Raw genomic sequence first — 18164 nt, 5'->3', positions numbered from 1 at the left:
TTGTTTAGTTTAGTTTAGTTTTTTTTTTTTTTTTTTTTTGAGAAGGGGCTCGCTTTATTGGGGAGAGAGCAACCAACAGATGAAGGCAGTCTGGTGGGCATCCTACACATCATGCTCAAAAAGATCACAGGAGATTCTGCTAAGAAAGATCAACTGGAACATGGGTTCCTCTGGGCAACTCCCCCAACCTCATCCCTCTGAAGAATTGGGATACTCCCAACCACTTCCTTGAAGGCAAATGTGTTCACTACAGATAGAGCCCCTTAGGGGTGTCTTCTTGTTTTTTATAAAGAACATCTTCTTTAGATTTTTTGAAGTCTTCATTTGTTACTTTAATTCTACGTTCTCTCAAGGCCATCAGACCAGCTTCTGTACAGATTGCCTTGATGTCAGCCCCAGAGAGGTCATCTTTAGCCATGACCAAGTCGTCCAGGGTTACATCATTGGCCAGCATCATCCTGCTTGTGTGGATCTGAAAGATGCGCTTCTTAGTCTTTTCATCAGGCCGGGGGAACTCAATTTTCCAGTCAATGCAGCCTGGTCTGATAAGGGCTGGATCCAAAGTTTCTATTCAGTTTGTGGCCATGATAACTTTCATGTCAACCCTTGAATCAAATCCTACTGGTTCAACCAATCCAACATTGTTCATTGAGTTTCTCTCTTACCCCTGCAATTTGAGTCATATATTTTTGTTCCAATGGCATCAATTTCATCAATAAATATGATGGATTGTGCATGTTCTTCTGCAACTTGAAACAATTCCCAAACGAGTTTGGGTCCATCACCTAGGTACTTCTGAATAAGTTCAGAGCCAACCACTCTTAACAAAGTGGCTGAGATTTGGTTTGCTACTGCTTTGGCTAATAAGGTTTTACTTGTGCCAGGTGGACCATAGAGAATGACCCTCTTTGGGAGCTTTATACCCATCTCTTCATAACATTCAGGATGAGTGAGAGGAAGCTCCACAGATTCCTTAATTTCCTGGATTCGGTTGTCCAACCCCCCAATATCAGCATAGGTTTCCTGGGAGGCCTTTTCTACCTTCTACCTCCTAGGGGGCCATGGGCCAAGGGACCCACGTCATCCATGAGCACACCTATGATGGTATGCACCTTGTGGTTGAGCAGGACTGAGCAGCCTGGTTCCAGCAGATCCTTGTCTACAAAGGAAAGAATGCTGATGTAGTGTTTTAAGCCCACAGATGCAGACACTATGGCATGATTGTCATCAACGATCTCCTCAAACATTCTTACCAACATTGGGGTCCCCCTCAGATCATCCACCTTTGACCTTCCCCCACTTTTGCTTTTCTTCTAAAGTCTTCGTTTCTGATTTCTTTTTTTTCCCAATATATGAAATTTATTGTCAAATTGGTTTCCATACAACACCCAGTGCTCATCCCAAAAGGTGCCCTCCTCAATACCCATCACCCACCCTCCCCTCCCTCCCACCCCTCATCAACCCTCAGTTTGTTCTCAGTTTTTAACAGTCTCTTATGCTTTGGCTCTCTCCCACTCTAACCTCTTTTTTTTTTTTTCCTTCCCCTCCCCCATGGGTTTCTGTTAAGTTTCTCAAGATCCACATAAGAGTGAAACCATATGGTATCTGTCTTTCTCTGTATGGCTTATTTCACCTAGCATCACACTCTCCAGTTCCATCCACGTTGCTACAAAAGGCCATATTTCATTCTTTCTCATTGCCACGTAGTATTCCATTGTGTATGCAAACCACAATTTCTTTATCCATTCATCAGTTGATGGACATTTAGGCTCTTTCCACAATTTGGCTATTGTTGAGAGTGCTGCTATAAACATTGGGGTACAAGTGCCCCTGTGCATCAGTACTCCTGTATCCCTTGGGTAAATTCCTAGCAGTGCTATTGCTGGGTCATAGGGTAGGTCTATTTTTAATTTTCTGAGGAACCTCCACACTGCTTTCCAGAGCGGCTGCACCAATTTGCATTCCCACCAACAGTGCAAGAGGGTCCCCATTTCTCCACATCCTCGCCAGCATCTATAGTCTCCTGATTTGTTCATTTTGGCCACTCTGACTGGCGTGAGGTGATATCTGAGTGTGGTTTTGATTTGTATTTCCCTGATAAGGAGCAACGTTGAACATCTTTTCATGTGCCTGTTGGCCATCCGGATGTCTTCTTTAGAGAAGTGTCTATTCATGTTTTCTGCCCATTTCTTCACTGGGTTATTTGTTTTCTGGGTGTGGAGTTTGGTGAGCTCTTTATAGATTTTGGATACTAGCCCTTTGTCTGATATGTCATTTGCAAATATCTTTTCCCATTCCGTTGGTTGCCTTTTAGTTTTGTTGGTTGTTTCCTTTGCTGTGCAGAAGCTTTTTATCTTCATAAGGTCCCAGTAATTCATTTTTGCTTTTAATTCCCTTGCCTTTGGGGATGTGTCGAGTAAGAGATTGCTACGGCTGAGGTCAGAGAGGTCTTTTCCTGCTTTCTCCTCTAGGGTTTGGATGGTTTCCTGCCTCACATTTAGGTCCTTTATCCATTTTGAGTTTATTTTTGTGAATGGTGTGAGAAAGTGGTCTAGTTTCAACCTTCTGCATGTTGCTGTCCAGTTCTCCCAGCACCATTTGTTAAAGAGGCTGTCTTTTTTCCATTGGATGTTCTTTCCTGCTTTGTCAAAGATGAGTTGGCCATATGTTTGTGGGTCTAGTTCTGGGGTTTCTATTCTATTCCATTGGTCTATGTGTCTGTTTTTGTGCCAATACCATGCTGTCTTGATGATGACAGCTTTGTAGTAGAGGCTAAAGTCTGGGATTGTGATGCCTCCTGCTTTGGTCTTCTTCAAAATTACTTTGGCTATTCGGGGCCTTTTGTGGTTCCATATGAATTTTAGGATTGCTTGTTCTAGTTTTGAGAAGAATGCTGGTGCAATTTTGATTGGGATTGCATTGAATGTGTAGATAGCTTTGGGTAGTATTGACATTTTGACAATATTTATTCTTCCAATCCATGAGCAGGGAATGTCTTTCCATTTCTTTATATCTTCTTCAACTACCTTCATAAGCTTTCTATAGTTTTCAGCATACAGATCTTTTACATCTTTGGTTAGATTTATTCCCAGGTATTTTATGCTTCTTGGTGCAATTGTGAATGGGATCAGTTTCTTTATTTGTCTTTCTGTTGCTTCATTGTTAGTGTATAAGAATGCAACTGATTTCTGTACATTGATTTTGTATCCTGCAACTTTGCTGAATTCGTGTATCAGTTCTAGCAGACTTTTGGTGGAGTCTATCGGATTTTCCATGTATAATATCATGTCATCTGCAAAAAGCGAAAGCTTGACTTCATCTTTGCCAATTTTGATGCCTTTGATTTCCTTTTGTTGTCTGATTGCTGATGCTAGAACTTCCAACACTATGTTAAACAACAGCGGTGAGAATGGGCATCCCTGTCGTGTTCCTGATCTCAGGGAAAAAGCTCTCAGTTTTTCCCCATTGAGGATGATGTTAGCTGTGGGCTTTTCATAAATGGCTTTTATGATGTGTAAGTATGTTCCTTCTATCCTGACTTTCTCAAGGGTTTTTATTAAGAAAGCGTGCTGGATTTTGTCAAAAGCTGTTTCTGATTTCTAATGAATTCATTCTTCATGAGAAGATGGTCTAACTTCAGTAATTTTAAGCAACGCTGAGTGTGAGGTGTCACCAGTGACAGCTTGCTGGCAGCATTTGGTCCCTTTGTTTTCTTCTTTTCTCCACTCTAGTTGGTACTTTTTTTTCTTGTCCTTGTCATCCTTTCTTGCCCCTCCAGGTCCCTGACCACCACTCTGACTTTGACCCAGCTTGCCTTGGCAGCTTGAACCACCACTACTTGAAGTCCTACATAGAGATTTTAAATAGAGGAGCATCAGGAATGGACATTGTTGCTTAGGTTTAGATTTCTAGTAAAAAAGCAAACATTAAGAAGGGACTTGGAAACCATTATGGCCTGGTATTAAATCTACCCACGTGTTAATTATGATAATCAGAATGTGAAGAGTTTGGGAGGGATTGCCTCTTTTATGTGCATCAATAAGTGGGATACATATGGGGTGCCTGGGTGGCTCAGTTGGTTAAGCATCTGACTTGGGCTCAGGTCATAATCTCACGGTTCATGAATTTGAGTCCTGCATTGGGTTAGCTCAAGCCCCACTTCAGGTGAGCCCTGCTTCTCTCTCTCTACCCCTCGTAGGATCCTCTCCTCTCCTCTCTTTCTCCCTCCCTCCCTCTCTCTCTCCATCCTCACTCACTTGCACCCTGTCTCTCTCTCTCTCAAAAAAAAAAAAAAAAGTAGGATACATATGGAAATTGTTTTGGACCATTGGGTTGGTGTTGTAGAAACCATCATCTGAAAGGTCAAAGGGCACTGCAAACAGTGTGAGCTTCTAAGGATAATAGGGAAAGGAGATCTCGGGACCTTGACTGGGTTTTGCCATGGCATTTCACTGGAGGAGGCTGTCAGTCATCACCCTACATTTCTTTTATTCCCTTATATAAGCATGCAAGTCACCATAAAGTCAGTGAATCTAAAGGACTTTTTTGAAGAAATTAAAATTATTTAAAAAATTATCTGTGTAACTATCAATATATCCTTTATTCCACCTCTCTTCCCCCCACCCCCCGTGAAGAGAGTCTCTTGGTTTTTAGCTTTAACAGATTTTTGTGGTTCCACAGATCCAAGAAAAAGATAAGAACTATGATTTTCTGATTTTAATACTTATTCGGCTTTATGTCCCTCACAACCCACATCTCAGTTGTGAGATATACTCATATCTGTTGGAGGTTTACTGCCTTTCTCCTTCTGTTTCTCTTTAGTTTTGTTCTTCTATTTATGATGAATGAAGTTATTTCTCATGGCCGAGTAGCCTCTGCCCAGCCTCCCATCGCCACCGTCATACTACATACATGTGTTGGGGCTCAGGGCTTCCAATGACTTTTTCTAGACCTCTTGAAGTGTGTGCCTTTAACTTGGTAAACTTGAAAGCTTTTTCACTTCTTTTTTCTTTTTAAAAAATTTTTTAATTTAATTTTTTTAAATTTACATCCAAGTTAGCATATAGTGTAACAATGGTTTCAGGAGTAGATTCCTTAATGTCCCTTCCCCATTTAGCCCATTCCCCCCCACCACAACCCCTCCAGTAACCCTCTGTTCTCCATATTTAAGAGTCTCTTATGTTTCGTCCCCCTCCCTGTTTTTATATTATTTTAGCTTCCCTTCCCTGTGTTCACCTGTTCTGTGTCTTAAAGTCCTCATATGAGTGAAGTCATATGATATTTGTCTTTCTCTAATTTCGCTTAGCGTAATACCCTCCAGTTCCATCCACGTACTTGCAAATAGCAAGATTTCATTCCTTCTGATTGCCGAGTAATAGTCCATTGTATATGTATATATATATATATATATATATATATATATATATATACCACATCTTCTTTATCCATTCATCCATCAATGGACATTTGGGCTCTTTCCATACTTTGGCTATTGTTGATAGTGCTGCTATAAACATTGGGGTGCATGTGCCCCTTCAAAACAGCATACTTGTATCCCTCGGATAAATACCTAGTAGTGCAATTGCTGGGTTGTAGGGTAGTTCTATTTTTAATTTTTTGAGGAATCTCCATCCTGTTTTCCAGAGTGGCTGCACCAGTTTGCATTCCTACCAGCAGTGCAAAAGAGATCCTCTTTCTCTGCATCCTTGCCAACATCTGTTGTTGCCTGAGTTGCTAATATTAGTCATTCTGACAGGTGTAAGGTGGTATCTCCTTGTGGTTTTGATTTGTATTTCCCTGCTGATGAGTGATGTTGAGCATTTTTTCATGTGTTGGCTGTCTATCTGGATGTCTTCTTTGGAGAAGTGTCTATTCATGTCTTTTGCCCATTTCTTCACTGGAGTATTTGTTTTTTGGGTGTTGAGTTTGATGAGTTCTTTACAGATTTTGGATGCTAACCCTTTATCTGATCTATCGTTTGCAAATATATTCTCCCATTCTATCAGTTGCCTTTTAGTTTTGTTGATTGTTTCCTTCGCTGTGCAGAAGCTTTTTATTTTGATGAGGTCCCAATAGTTCATTTTTGCTTTTGTTTCCCTTGCCTCTGGAGACGTATTAAGAAGTTGCTGTGGCCAAGATCAAAGAGGTTTTTGCCTGCTTTCTCCTCGAGGATTCTGATGGCTTTCTGTCTTACGTTTAGGTCTTTTATCCATTTTGAGTTTATTTTTGTGTGTGGTGTAAGAAAGTGGTCCAGGTTCATTTTTCTGCATGTTACTGTCCAGTTTTCCCAGCAGCACTTGCTGAAGAGACTGTCTTTATTCCATTCTTTCCTACTTTGTCAAAGATTAATTGACCATACGTTTGTGGGTCCATTTCTGGGTTCTCTATTCTGTTCCATTGATCTGAGTGTCTGTTTTTGTGCCACACTTTTTTCTTATTTAAGCTTCATAATAATAGTTAGTAGGGAAAGACATTTTCACACCCAGTGACCTAGTTCTGCAGTAAGGATGAACCTAGATGCAGTCTACTGGAGCCTTTCTCTTGCTTTCCTTTTCATTGCTGTGGAGGATGTAGGTTAAGGATCAAGAGTTTGGGGTGTGGAGAAAAATGAGATGGTATTTTTCCTTTGGAGGTAGGAGTGAGCTTATTAAGGAATAAGTGGAAGGTTCTTAGATTTTATTCTGAGCAGAGGAGTAATGAAACCTTGTCTATACAAACGATTGTTTGATTCAGTATGTTTGCTGGTTTGAGATGATTAAGTTTTTTACGTTTCTTTTTAAATGTTTGTCTATTTTTGAAAAAGAGAGAGAGAGAGAGAGAGAGAGAGAGAGGGAGACAGAGCGTGAGTGGGGGAGGGGCAGAGAGAGAGGGAGAGACAGAATCTGAAGCAGGCTCCAGGCTCTGCACTGTCAGCACAGAGCTTGACACGGGGTTCAAACCCATGAACTGCGAGATCATGACCTGAGCCGAAGTTGGACACTAAACCAACTGAGCCACCCAGGCACCCATGAAATGATTGTTTAGTCATTGATGGAATAACCACAGTTGTATACTGTATATATTTAGGACTTTGCTGTTGCTGTGCCGTCTCAGGCCACCTTAATCTTGCTCCTCTTTCAGCTCCTTCTCAGTCCTGCGGCCTCACTGTGCTACACTGATGCCTTTTTGGGGAGCGCCCTCCTCAGAACCTGTTACAGGGTCTATAGCCTAATACACTGCACTGGCTCCAGTGGCTTTGTTTTGTGGGGATCATTCCCATTGTGTACATGGAGAAATAGAATCAAGGGAAAGACTTGCCTAAAATGGTTTCACCGCCTCTTCACCTTATTACTCTTAAAGTAGTGCCATTCAAAGTGTGGCCCACTGGCCAGTTTTAGAACTAGTCTGCCATAAGAACAGAAATGGAGAGAAAGAGTTTTAGAAACTTTGCTAGCAATTTGATAGAGTGATTTTATGTGTGTTGAGTTTAATAATGAGAATTTGGGCTTTTGTCTTTTTTAATTTTAAATTTCTTGTTTTCTAGTTTTATTGTATTTTACAAAACCATCAGTTTACAATGTATTAAGGAAAAAAGCAGTTTGAGAAACATTGAATTAGACCACCTAGACTCTAATGGGACTTTTGACAATGAAGATGTGCTTTCCATATGGAAACCATTGTCATTTCAGTTTAATGATATCTCTGTTGTGCTTTGTAGTTACAATGTCTTTAACTTATCTGAAATTCCTCAAACAGTACAGTGATATGGTGAAAATGCTAGAGTCTTTGCTAAGTTTGGCTCTATACCACCGGTGCAATCCTGGTCAAGTGGTTTAAGTCTTCAAACCTTAGTTTCCTCATCTGTAATAACAATAGTACTCACCTCACAGAGGTGTTTTTCTGATTAAATGAAAGAATGTATGTGATATACAGAATAGTGTCTGGATCAAACATTGTAAATGCAATAAATGTTGGATATTAATGAACTGCAGTAAACACTATTATAAAATGGAGATCATGCTTATCTACCATCATGAGAAAAGTACAGATTAACATGGTTATAATTATCCACTAAACATTTAAGCAATATCAAGTGCAAGATCTTTTAATGGATACTAGGATATAATCCTTGTACTCTAGCAGTTTAGAATGTAGCAGAGGTATAAAATACACACATGTGAGATGTGTGTGGAGTAAAATAAAGACTGTAAGGAAAGAGGAAAAAATGGGGGGAATCCATTTTTTTTGATTCCTGTAAGGAATCAAGAGGTTTTAAAGAGGACAGTGTTTGAGATGAACCTGAAAGGATGGATTGAAATTTTACAACTTTGAGTCAAATATGACACAGAGAAATTTCAAATGATCATGATATATTGAGCTAATACCAATCAGATATTAAATCAGACAGTTTGATGTCGATATGTACAGTATGATTCCCTTCCCAATTTATAAAAATATTTATTTATTTTGAGAGAAAGAGTGCATGCATGCAAGCAGGGGAGGGGGAGAAAGAGAGAGAGAGAGAGAGAAAATTCCAAGCAGGCTCCACACTGTCAGCACAGAGCCTGACATAGGGCTTGATCCCATGAACTGTTGAGATCATGACCTGAACAAAAATCAAGAGTCTGATGCTTAACCGACTGAACCACCCAAGTGCTCCTGCCCCCATTTTTATTAAAATTATGTATATAGATAAAGGCCTAGATGGAGAAGTTAAGTGATTATTTCTTGGTGGTGAGATCATGGGAAATATTTATTTTCCTTATTCTTTTAATTTTTTTGTTACTCTTTGGTATTTAAGATTTCATAATATGCATTTTACCAGAGTAGCTTTATAATTGGATAAGCTACTTTTTAAAGGGCTGGCTAAAATCAAAGCTGCTAAATTAAGTATAACTTGGTACTACCTTTACAAAATTAAAAATTTTTTTAATGTTTATTTTTTTGAGACAGAGAGAGACAGAGCGTGAGCAGGGAAGGGGCAGAGAGAGAGAGGGAGACCCAGAATCCAAAGCAGGCTCCAGGCTCCAAACTGTACAGAGCCTCTCAGGTGGAACTCAGGAGCCATGAGATCATGACCTGAGCCAAAGTTGACACTTAACTGAGCCACCCAGCCACCCCTAAAAACTCATTTTGGCAGTTTGTATTAGTAACTATAAATGTGTTGATACACTTTCACCTAGTGGTTCCATTTCATGGTATTTATCTTTAAGAATCTACATTCATGAGAATGTCCTGTGAGTTGTTTGTAATGGTAAGAAGAGAAGGGAATACGTCGAAGAATGGAAAATTAATTCAGTAAATTTTCCATGTCCACTAAAATAGAATTTAGCTGTTAAAATACTTATGAAGTGTATGAAATATGAAAAATACATATACACATGAAAAAAGAGGACCCAAAACTGTGGGTACTCTATGATCATAGCATTGTAAAATAAATATGCATGGGACAAAAAGTCTAAAGGAAAATACACCAGATGCTGAGAGTGGCTGTGTTTGTGTGAAGGAGTTTTTCTTTATTGCCCTCATGTTTTATAATACAGTTAAAATTATTTTTACAATAAAATCGATCATCATTTTAAAGCCTGGGTATGAAAAGTTTCCTTACTGGCACTCTGATTTCAAAGTACTAAATAAATTAATAAAGTATTAAAAACCTATTCTGTATTTCTTTGCAGTTCCTTAAACTTCTACAGACCACATTTTGAGATTGTTAACCTTGAAAGTTTATGTGCAGATAGGTATTCCTGCCATGATTTGCATGGAAACGGGTGATAGAAGGGACTCTCTTTTTACAAATGCGAATTCTGAAAATCCAGTCTTCCAAGCTGGTAGCAGAATCAAAATTGGAACCCAAGTCTAATAGTAACTAATACCGTTTGTAGCTCCAGCCATGAGTGCTGATAAACTGGTCAAGTCTACGGACTGAACACTGGCGTTTCTACCATTCTGGCTAGCTAGCCTGAGGGTTTGATTCCTTTCGCTACAGCTCGTACTCCAGCTTTCACTCTTTCCCACCACTTGGGGGCTCGCAGATTCTTCACCCTTTTTAAGTTCCCCACTTTTCCCTTTCCCAGCGTCCGAAGTACCGCAGAATACCCGGCAGGGGTCGCTGCAACCCCCTAGTACCGCAGCCCCTCCCCTGGCCAACCGTCGATTGGGCCGGCGCGTGACGTCACTCCGTTTTAGCCAAACAAATGGGTTTCGGGGCGAGCGTTGGGCTCCGCCGCGCCGTGCTGGGCGCTCGGTCCGCCTCAGCGGTGGGGAGTGAGCCAGGCCTCCTGCTGCCGCCGCATCGGGGTGTGCAGCCCCGGGCCAGGCCCCGACCGGGGCAGGAGCGCAGGTGGGTCCAGGCCGCGGTGGGGCTTGGCGTGAGGGTAGCGCGGTCGGGGTCCGGCGGCTGCGGCCACCGTGGCCGCTCCCCGCCCCCTCCCGCCGCCTGCCTGCGCTCCCGGGGAGCGGGGCGGGTGGGGGCGGGGGCGCCGCCCGCGGGTCCCGGGCTCGCAGCGCGTCCGGCGCGTCTGGGGCAGGGGCCCCGCGGCCCGAGCCTCCTCCCGGGCCGGCCTCAGCTAGTGCACCGGCCGGGCGCTGGGCGCCCCCGCGGGCCGCGGAAGGTCGGGCGGGCGGCAGCCGGGTCCCCGGTCCGGGCTAGAGCTCAGGAGATCACAGATAGGCCGTAAGGAGGCACTGGACCGGCTCTCTCACCTCCGGGACCCGCGGCCGGTGAGGAAGTCGGGCCCTGGGCGGGAGTCGCCTCGCCTGGTCGCGCCCGCCGGGCTCGGCCACCCTGTCCTTTCCGTCCCGGCGCAGGTGAGCTGACGCCTCCCCTTAACCTTCCTCTGGGACCGGGCAGGACTGGGGCTCAGAAGCTTCTGTCGCCTCCGGGCAGGCGCAAGTCTACTGCGGGTCGGCCCTAGTCAGCGATGAAGTCACAGTGCTCTGGGTCCTCGTGTCTGTGACGTCAGGGGTTTCCAAGAGATGGGCTATGATGTCACTGCAGACCCCGCGGGGATCTTGGCGCGCGGGAGGGCGGGGAAGACCAGGAGGGGAGAAAAAGGAAGTTCAGTCTTTTATCAACGCCTGGAATTGCAGCGGATTTGAACAGAAAGTGGTTCGATGTCAGCATTTCACAATTTTAATAGTTGTCAAGTTCTTTAACTTCATTTCAAACAAGCATTGTTAGTACAGTTCGACAAGACACATTTGATTTAGAAAAGTCTAAATCAGGAGGTTGGGGGAGGTTGAGTGTTTAATGTGAATGCCTTTTAGGAAGCTGAACTCATAGTTTGATGCTTTGTGATTGGAATTGCTGAAGAAATAGAACCAACTGGAGTGCTGATAATTCAGTTTGCCTTACTCTTTTTTTTTTTTGCTACCCAGTTTTGAAATCAAATACGGTATCTGCTTCTTCTCAGTTTTGCTAGAGAGTGGCTAGAAAGGCAGACCTTAAATGAACTTTTTCTGTTGTAAAGGGGTGGAGGGGTAAGGCGGGAGGTTTGAATTAATCCAATATTCTTTTTAAACAATAAATACCTGAAGATTTGATTTATTTAGGTTGTTCTTGTCTTGTACTGTCATGGATAATTGAGGGCTTCCTGTGGTTTTAACTCACCAACAAGCTGTTTTCTTGCTTTCCCACTAAAACTGGGCTATGACAATAACCCAGGACTGCTTGTCTGGACAGGTAACTAAAATTTTGTCTGTATTACTTTCAAATATGAAACTACAGAATTTATATATATATATTCTTTAAATATATTTTTTTAATTTAATTTTTTTTTTTTTGAGAGAGAGAGTGAGTGTGAGCAGGGGAGGGGCAGAGAGGATCCCCAGCAGGCTCGGAGTTGTCAGCGTGGAGCCGGATGTGGGGCTTCAACTCAAACCATGGCATCATGACCTGAGCTGAAATCAAGAGTCAGACACTTAACTGACTGAGCCACCCAGGCACCCCTAGAATTTTTTTAAAGCGCTTTTGTGAATATTGTTTTTCTTCGAAAGCTTTCAAAAGAGATCAGGCCAGAAAAGAAGCTAGTCACTTGCCATTACTGACCCTCTTCAGATATTTTAGCATATCAATATAATCTTTTCCTCTCTATAGGATCATTTAAATAGAATCTAGTTTGAAAAATAGTTGCCTTAAGATTGAAGTATGATTACAATATAGGGTCTTCAGCTGGAAGCTTGGGTAGGAGTCCTCAGTCCTTCCTCATTGACCTTGATTTGTAATGGTAATTTTTTTGTCTTGTTAATATTTCCTCTTCTCCATTTGCCTCTAAAGGTGATTGATAGGTATTGTCTCTCTGAATTTTGCATCAACATGTAGATGGACATTATACTGTGTGCATTAACACAGTAAATGAAAGCAAACATTTACCCTCATTAATTACTGTTGCATTTGACTGGAAGTTCACAAAAGAAGGCTTTCTTACAAATTTCTTTTTTGTAATTTTTTCTCACCATACCTTGGAAATCTGACAGTTATGTGTGGTACTGAAAATTGTTTGTTTGTTTGTTTTCTTTTAAGAAGTTAGTAATTATATGGTGATGATGTTGATTGAAGGCTCTAAAGACAGAATTTGAGCCTTTGGATCCTCAAGACTGATAGGTACCAAGTTAACATGAAACTGCTGATATTGAGGGTTTTAGTCAACCTACTCTAAGATGAAAGGATCGTGGCAAGATAGTATGTGATGAAATTGAAGGAGGTTCAGAAGGACACTTGTACAGGTCTTTTCCAGGTAGCCTTTCAAGGGCAGGCTATGTGGCTCTGTGTAAATTAAGTGTATCGTACTTGTATATCTGGGAAGGGATGGAAGTCAAACTAAATGTGAATTGAAAGACATATAAATGATGATGATACAGTAATCTCTTCCTGGCAGTGCTTTTTTCCCCTCTGTTGTGTTTAGTAGTTATGATTTTTTTTTTTCCTAATGGAACATGAGAATAGGTGGAGAATAATATCTTTAAGTGTATTCTAATGTGATTGAGGAACAATGACAGGTATAAAAAAGCCAGCTTATGTGTATAGTTGTATAACTATTTAGCAAGCCATAACTCTTCTGAAACATTTTTACAGCTTGTTTCTACCTTTGGCAGGATGTTTTTCTACCCAGGCCTTGAAGTTTTGGGTCTAGGAAGTAGCTTTTACTTCTTATAAATGGACATTTATTTTAGATTGCGTTTAAAATATTTTGTTATCTTCTTCAGTTACTGCATTTGAAGGGACTAAATCGACCACTCATTAATGATTATGGCATCTTTCTGACAGCTAAAGCAAATATGAAGAAATCAAAGTGCTGTATTTTATGAATTTTCCGAATTCTTTGGGTATGTTTATTGGATCATTTCTATTAACAGGTAGAATTTAAATTCTTGTACAAAATTTCTACTTTATTTTCTAAACTTAAATTTATGCTCAGTTTAACTTGGAGAGTTTTGATATTCTAATAAGCCTTAGTCTTGTTTAATATTTGCTGGGGGAGAACATACTAATCATTAGAGACATCATTTCGTGTAATCTTCCAAAATTTGCAGCTGTTTAGAACCAGATACTTGAGGGAGGCTACTATGGTATAATGAATGCCTTCCTTGTTAGGTCATGTGTGACAAAGGCAAAATTCAGCAAGTGCATAATTTACAGTCCTTTGGAAGCAACAACAACAAAAAAAAGAGATTAACTCCAAATGCATTAAGGTCATCTGGAAATTGAATTCCTGTCAGTCTTTATCTTTGCATAATTTAACTTCTCTGTAGTTCATGTTTATGGTATGTTGAAGCTGATGAACATACTATATTATCTAGGAAAGTACTAATAATTAGAGTGTAGGTGTTTCTTAATGTTAGCTGAAAGAATTTATCAACCTTTAATTTCCAACAACATCTTCTAGTTAGCTCTCGACAGAGGAGACTCTGGATCTTCTCCTTTTAAATATTCAACTTCTGGGGCGCCTGGGTGGCTCAGTTGGTTCAGCATCTGACTTCAGCTCAGGTCATGATCTCACAGTTTGTGAGTTCGAGCCCCGCGTTGGGCTCTGTGCTGACAGCTCAGAGCCTGGAGCCTGCTTTGGATTCTGTCTCCTTCTGTCTCTGCCCCTCCCCACTTGTGCTCTCTCTGTCTCTCAAAAATGAATAAATGAAAAAAAATGTTTAACATTCAACCGCAGAATCCTAGCACATACATTTCCTACCCTGTTTAGTTTAAATATGAAACTAAATATTAGTATGTGTGATTAAATATTACTAAATTTATTATAAGGCATGGGTTTCATTCATCCAACAGACATTTTTTGAGTACCTCAGCTAGGGACTGTGACGTGCAGATGAATTGTCCTTGCTACAAGGATCCTTGACCTTTGTTTTAATATTTCCTTGCCATGGAGGCCCATGGGTAGGTAGAGCCAGAATTGGACCAAGAGGGCGAACCAGTTATGTTATGCCAGATTGGCCAGAGGTCTTATCTAAAAGTCAGTTTAAAGAGGTATTTAGAAACTCAGGTGAAAAGAATGGGGAATAGATTATGATACTGGCAAAGGGTCTAGACTCCACAGATTTGGATTACTCTAAAATGAGTGGAGCTTAGCAAGTGAGCACTTTCTTTGAGTCAAGAACAAGTGCTGAAGGCCAGAACTAGCCTGTGTAGGCAGTCTAAAATTAGAGGCAGAGTGAAGAGGTAGAATCCAGATATCCCGCTCTCACAGGCATTGTGTGTACCTTTTTCCACTCTAAGGTTATTCCTTTTCTTTCTTATTTCCTTCCCCTCCCCTCCCTCCCTCCCTCCTTTCCTTCTTTCCTTCCTTCCTTGTTCCTTTTCTTAAATTGACAAACTCACAGCTGTCATTTCCACTTTTGTTTTCTTTCCCTGCCATTTTATTATGGAAAATTTTAATCACAGAAAAGTCGCAAGAATTGTTTGCTGAACAACTGAATACCCAAGTACCTGCAAACCTAGATTCTGTAATTTATATTTTGCCTTATATACTTATCTATCTATCCAACCTACCATCCCTCTCTCTTCCTGTATTCATTCGTCAATTTATCTTATATTTTGTTGTGTTTCAAAGTAACTATATTTTACTCCTAAATACTTCAGTGTGCCCATCATGAACTATTTGTTTACTTGGTTTTTAGGTAGAACTTACATACAGTAAATTGTATAGATCTTACGTATACCACACCCTTAGTTTGGGCAAATTCATACATCTTTGTAACCTATAACCCTGACAAGATAGAACATTACCGGGGCGCCTGGGTGGCTCAGTCAGTTGAGTGTCCGACTTCGGCTCAGGTAGTGATCTCACGGTTCCAGGGTTTGAGCCCGCGTTGGGCTTTGTGCTGATAGCTTGGAGCCTGGAGCTTGCTTCGGATTCTGTGTCTGCCTCTCTCTCTGTCCCTCCTCCACTCATGTTCTGTCTCTCTCTGAAAAGTAAATAAACATTAAGAAAAAAAAATATAGAACATTACCATCACTATAAGAAGTTCCTTCATGTACCTTCCAAGTCAATTTAATTAACTTTTTAATCTTCTGCAGTCTTATTTCCACCAGTTTCTTCTGAAAATACCCGTTCAAAGGGCTAGCTTTGTTAGCACACTTGAGTAGCATTGTGCTAGGTGTTCAGAATGTAAAGAAGAACACTGCTCCTACTCTCTTTAAGCTTATAATTTAGTTTGGGTTATAGTCAGGTGTCCAAAAAGAGATAAATGTTATATGAATTAAGAGGAGGCAAATGGGACTGCCAGAGAAAGCTTCCTAGGTGTGAGTCTTGAATTGGACCTTTGTTTTGGGATCCAGAGAAGAGTTGTGTGTGTGTTTTGTTTTGTTTTGTTTTTAATTTAAATAGACTGATTAGAAATTAGAAGTTATTGTATTAAACAACACTAGCAGAGAAGGGTGGTTTGGACCCAATTTTGGAGTATAAACATTATTCTATATCCAGTGATAATTTTTGAAGAGGAAGGAATATAAAAAACATTAAATTCTTCTCTTGTTTGTCATATCTGGTACTTAATTGTGTCGATGATTTCTTCATTTTTTTGAGGCCTCTCCTTTCTTGGTTCTTTGCCTATCTCTGATTCTCAGTTTTGCTGGCAATTCTTTCTCTTCCAGATTTAAACTACTGAGAGCTCTGTCTTGACTCTTTATTGTGCTCCTTGTTATCTGGCCCTTAGCTCTTTGGGCTTCTCAATTATAATTCTTTCCAGGTCCTTGCTACATCTGTATCCATAAGCTGTTAACCCTTGTTAGGTTTCTAATTGCTAATAGTATGCTGCTTTTTGTGTGTCCCTATTTACTTTGTACTTGTTCAAGAGTCTGTAGCAAGAGCATTTGTTCTAAGTAGTTGTAGCACATGGGATTTATTAGGAAAGAAAGATGTACATTTAGGCTGAATGAATAGAGTAGATGAGCTTCTAGGAACAAACCTCAGAACGACACTGCAGAATTTGCCTGCTAAGGGGGCTACTGCCAGTGTGGACCGTGCTGTTGAATCAGAAAGCTGCTGCCACCGTACTTACCTTTAAAAAAAGAAGTAGGAGTAGGAGAAGGAGAAGTAGTAGTAGTGGTTTACCTTCCTTGGGCAGAACTACCATTGATGTTACTTTCTGCTCCCATATCTTTTTTTTTTTTTTTTTTTTTTAAATTTTTTTTTTTTCAACGTTTATTTATTTTCGGGACAGAGAGAGACAGAGCATGAACGGGGGAGGGGCAGAGAGAGAGGGAGACACAGAATCGGAAACAGGCTCCAGGCTCCGAGCCATCAGCCCAGAGCCTGACGCGGGGCTCGAACTCACGGACCGCGAGATCGTGACCTGGCTGAAGTCGGACGCTTAACTGACTGCGCCACCCAGGCGCCCCATTCTGCTCCCATATCTTATGCAGGTATGTCTGCTTAGCTGCTCTTAGGTCAAATGTGAGACCTTAATTTAAAGGGCATCTAGAAAATGTAGTCTTTAGTTCAGCCTCTGAAAAATAGGAAGGTGAGGATGGGTTGGAATGAGTAGTGACATTCACTATGTGAAAAACTAAACTCCTTTTCCATAGATTCCCTCAGTGTAACAAAGTAGTCTTTTCAGATTTTGCTATTTCTGTGCAAAGACCATGGGTATTGTTCTAGTTTCCTGAGATGGAAACTACTTCTCTCAATTGTACCAGATTTTTATGTTCTGGGTATAACAAAAAACTGACTCAAATTTACTAGCTCATAATATTGAAAAGTTCAAAGGTGAAGCTTGATCCACTTGTACTTATGTGATCAGAACCTCATACTTAATGAGCTCTGCTTCTGATGTGTTGGTCTCTTTGTGGTCCCAGCATGTTTGTCAGCAGCTCAAGCTCTAGGTGCTCATGCCATCAAATCCAGAGAGGAAGGGTGAGTGTTTCAGCAGAGGCTGTAGGGCCTGACCTTTGTTCCTTCATCCAACCCTTTGGCAGTCTGAAGCCTACAGGACCCCTTTTTTGGGTTATTTATTTATTTTCATTGTAATTGTTACAAAAATGTTTATTTTTGAGAGACAGAGCAAGTGGGGGAGGGGCACAGAGACGGGGACAGAGGATCCAAAGCAGGCTCTGTGCTGACAGCAGCCAGCCTAATGTCGGGCTCGAGCTCACAAACTGTGAGATCATGACCTGAGCCAAAGTTGGACACTCCACCAACGGAGCCACCCAGGCGCCCCTTAAATTTTTTTTGAAAAAAAGAGTAATAGTATTTCACTGGTGACCCTCAAGGCAGGCTGATCCCACCCCACCTTGGGGAGAGGTGGGGGGCACCAGTTGTCTTCCACTTATTTTACATCTCTCTTGTCACTTCACCATGCCAGACTAGGGTCAAGCTCAACAGGGTCTTCTTTCCCCATTCTCTATGCTGTAGTTTCTCTGGATAGTAGGTAGGGACAGTGGGAATCTTGTTCATTCATTCACGTGGAGCACTAATTAGGTGGTGAGGCATTTGGCTACCTTAAGAGGGTTATAGTTATTCCTGCTGTTGTACTCAGGCTTCACTGAATTTCTCCACTTTGACATTTGGAGTACTGGGCAGAAATCACATTGCATCAACACCTGCTGAGGGCCTTTGTGATATTTTGTTTAATGTTTATTTATTTTTGAGAGAGAGAGAGAGAGACAGAGTGCGAGTGGCAGAGGAACAGAGAGAGGAGGGAGAATTTGAAGCAGGCTCCATGTTCTGAGCTGTCAG

General features: G+C 41.3%; 1 protein-coding gene and 1 pseudogene across 3 annotated transcripts in view; one reads left to right on the top strand and one right to left on the bottom strand.

Moving 5' to 3' along the window:
* Positions 1–247: 247 nt before the first annotated feature.
* LOC124512272 (26S proteasome regulatory subunit 4-like) lies at positions 248–15577 on the bottom strand (annotated as a pseudogene).
* FBXO34 (F-box protein 34) overlaps positions 10220–18164 on the top strand; it is an 87953-nt gene continuing 80008 nt past the window's right edge. Inside the window, exon 1 of one of the 3 annotated variants that reach the window (XM_047079607.1) lies at positions 10220–10321. The gene's annotated coding sequence lies outside the window, so the exon portion shown is untranslated. Of the gene's footprint in view, positions 10322–10695; positions 10789–18164 lie in introns of those variants that run through there. The other 2 variants (XM_047079609.1, XM_047079615.1) reach the window with 2 other exon arrangements.

Source organism: Lynx rufus, unplaced genomic scaffold, assembly GCF_022079265.1.
Source record: "Lynx rufus isolate CCGP_SWC_20201006 ecotype Redwood Valley unplaced genomic scaffold, mLynRuf1.p SCAF_17, whole genome shotgun sequence".
Lineage (NCBI taxonomy): Eukaryota > Metazoa > Chordata > Mammalia > Carnivora > Felidae > Lynx > Lynx rufus.
The sequence above is the reverse complement of the archived record's forward strand: the minus strand, read 5'-3'. Positions and strand labels throughout refer to the sequence as shown.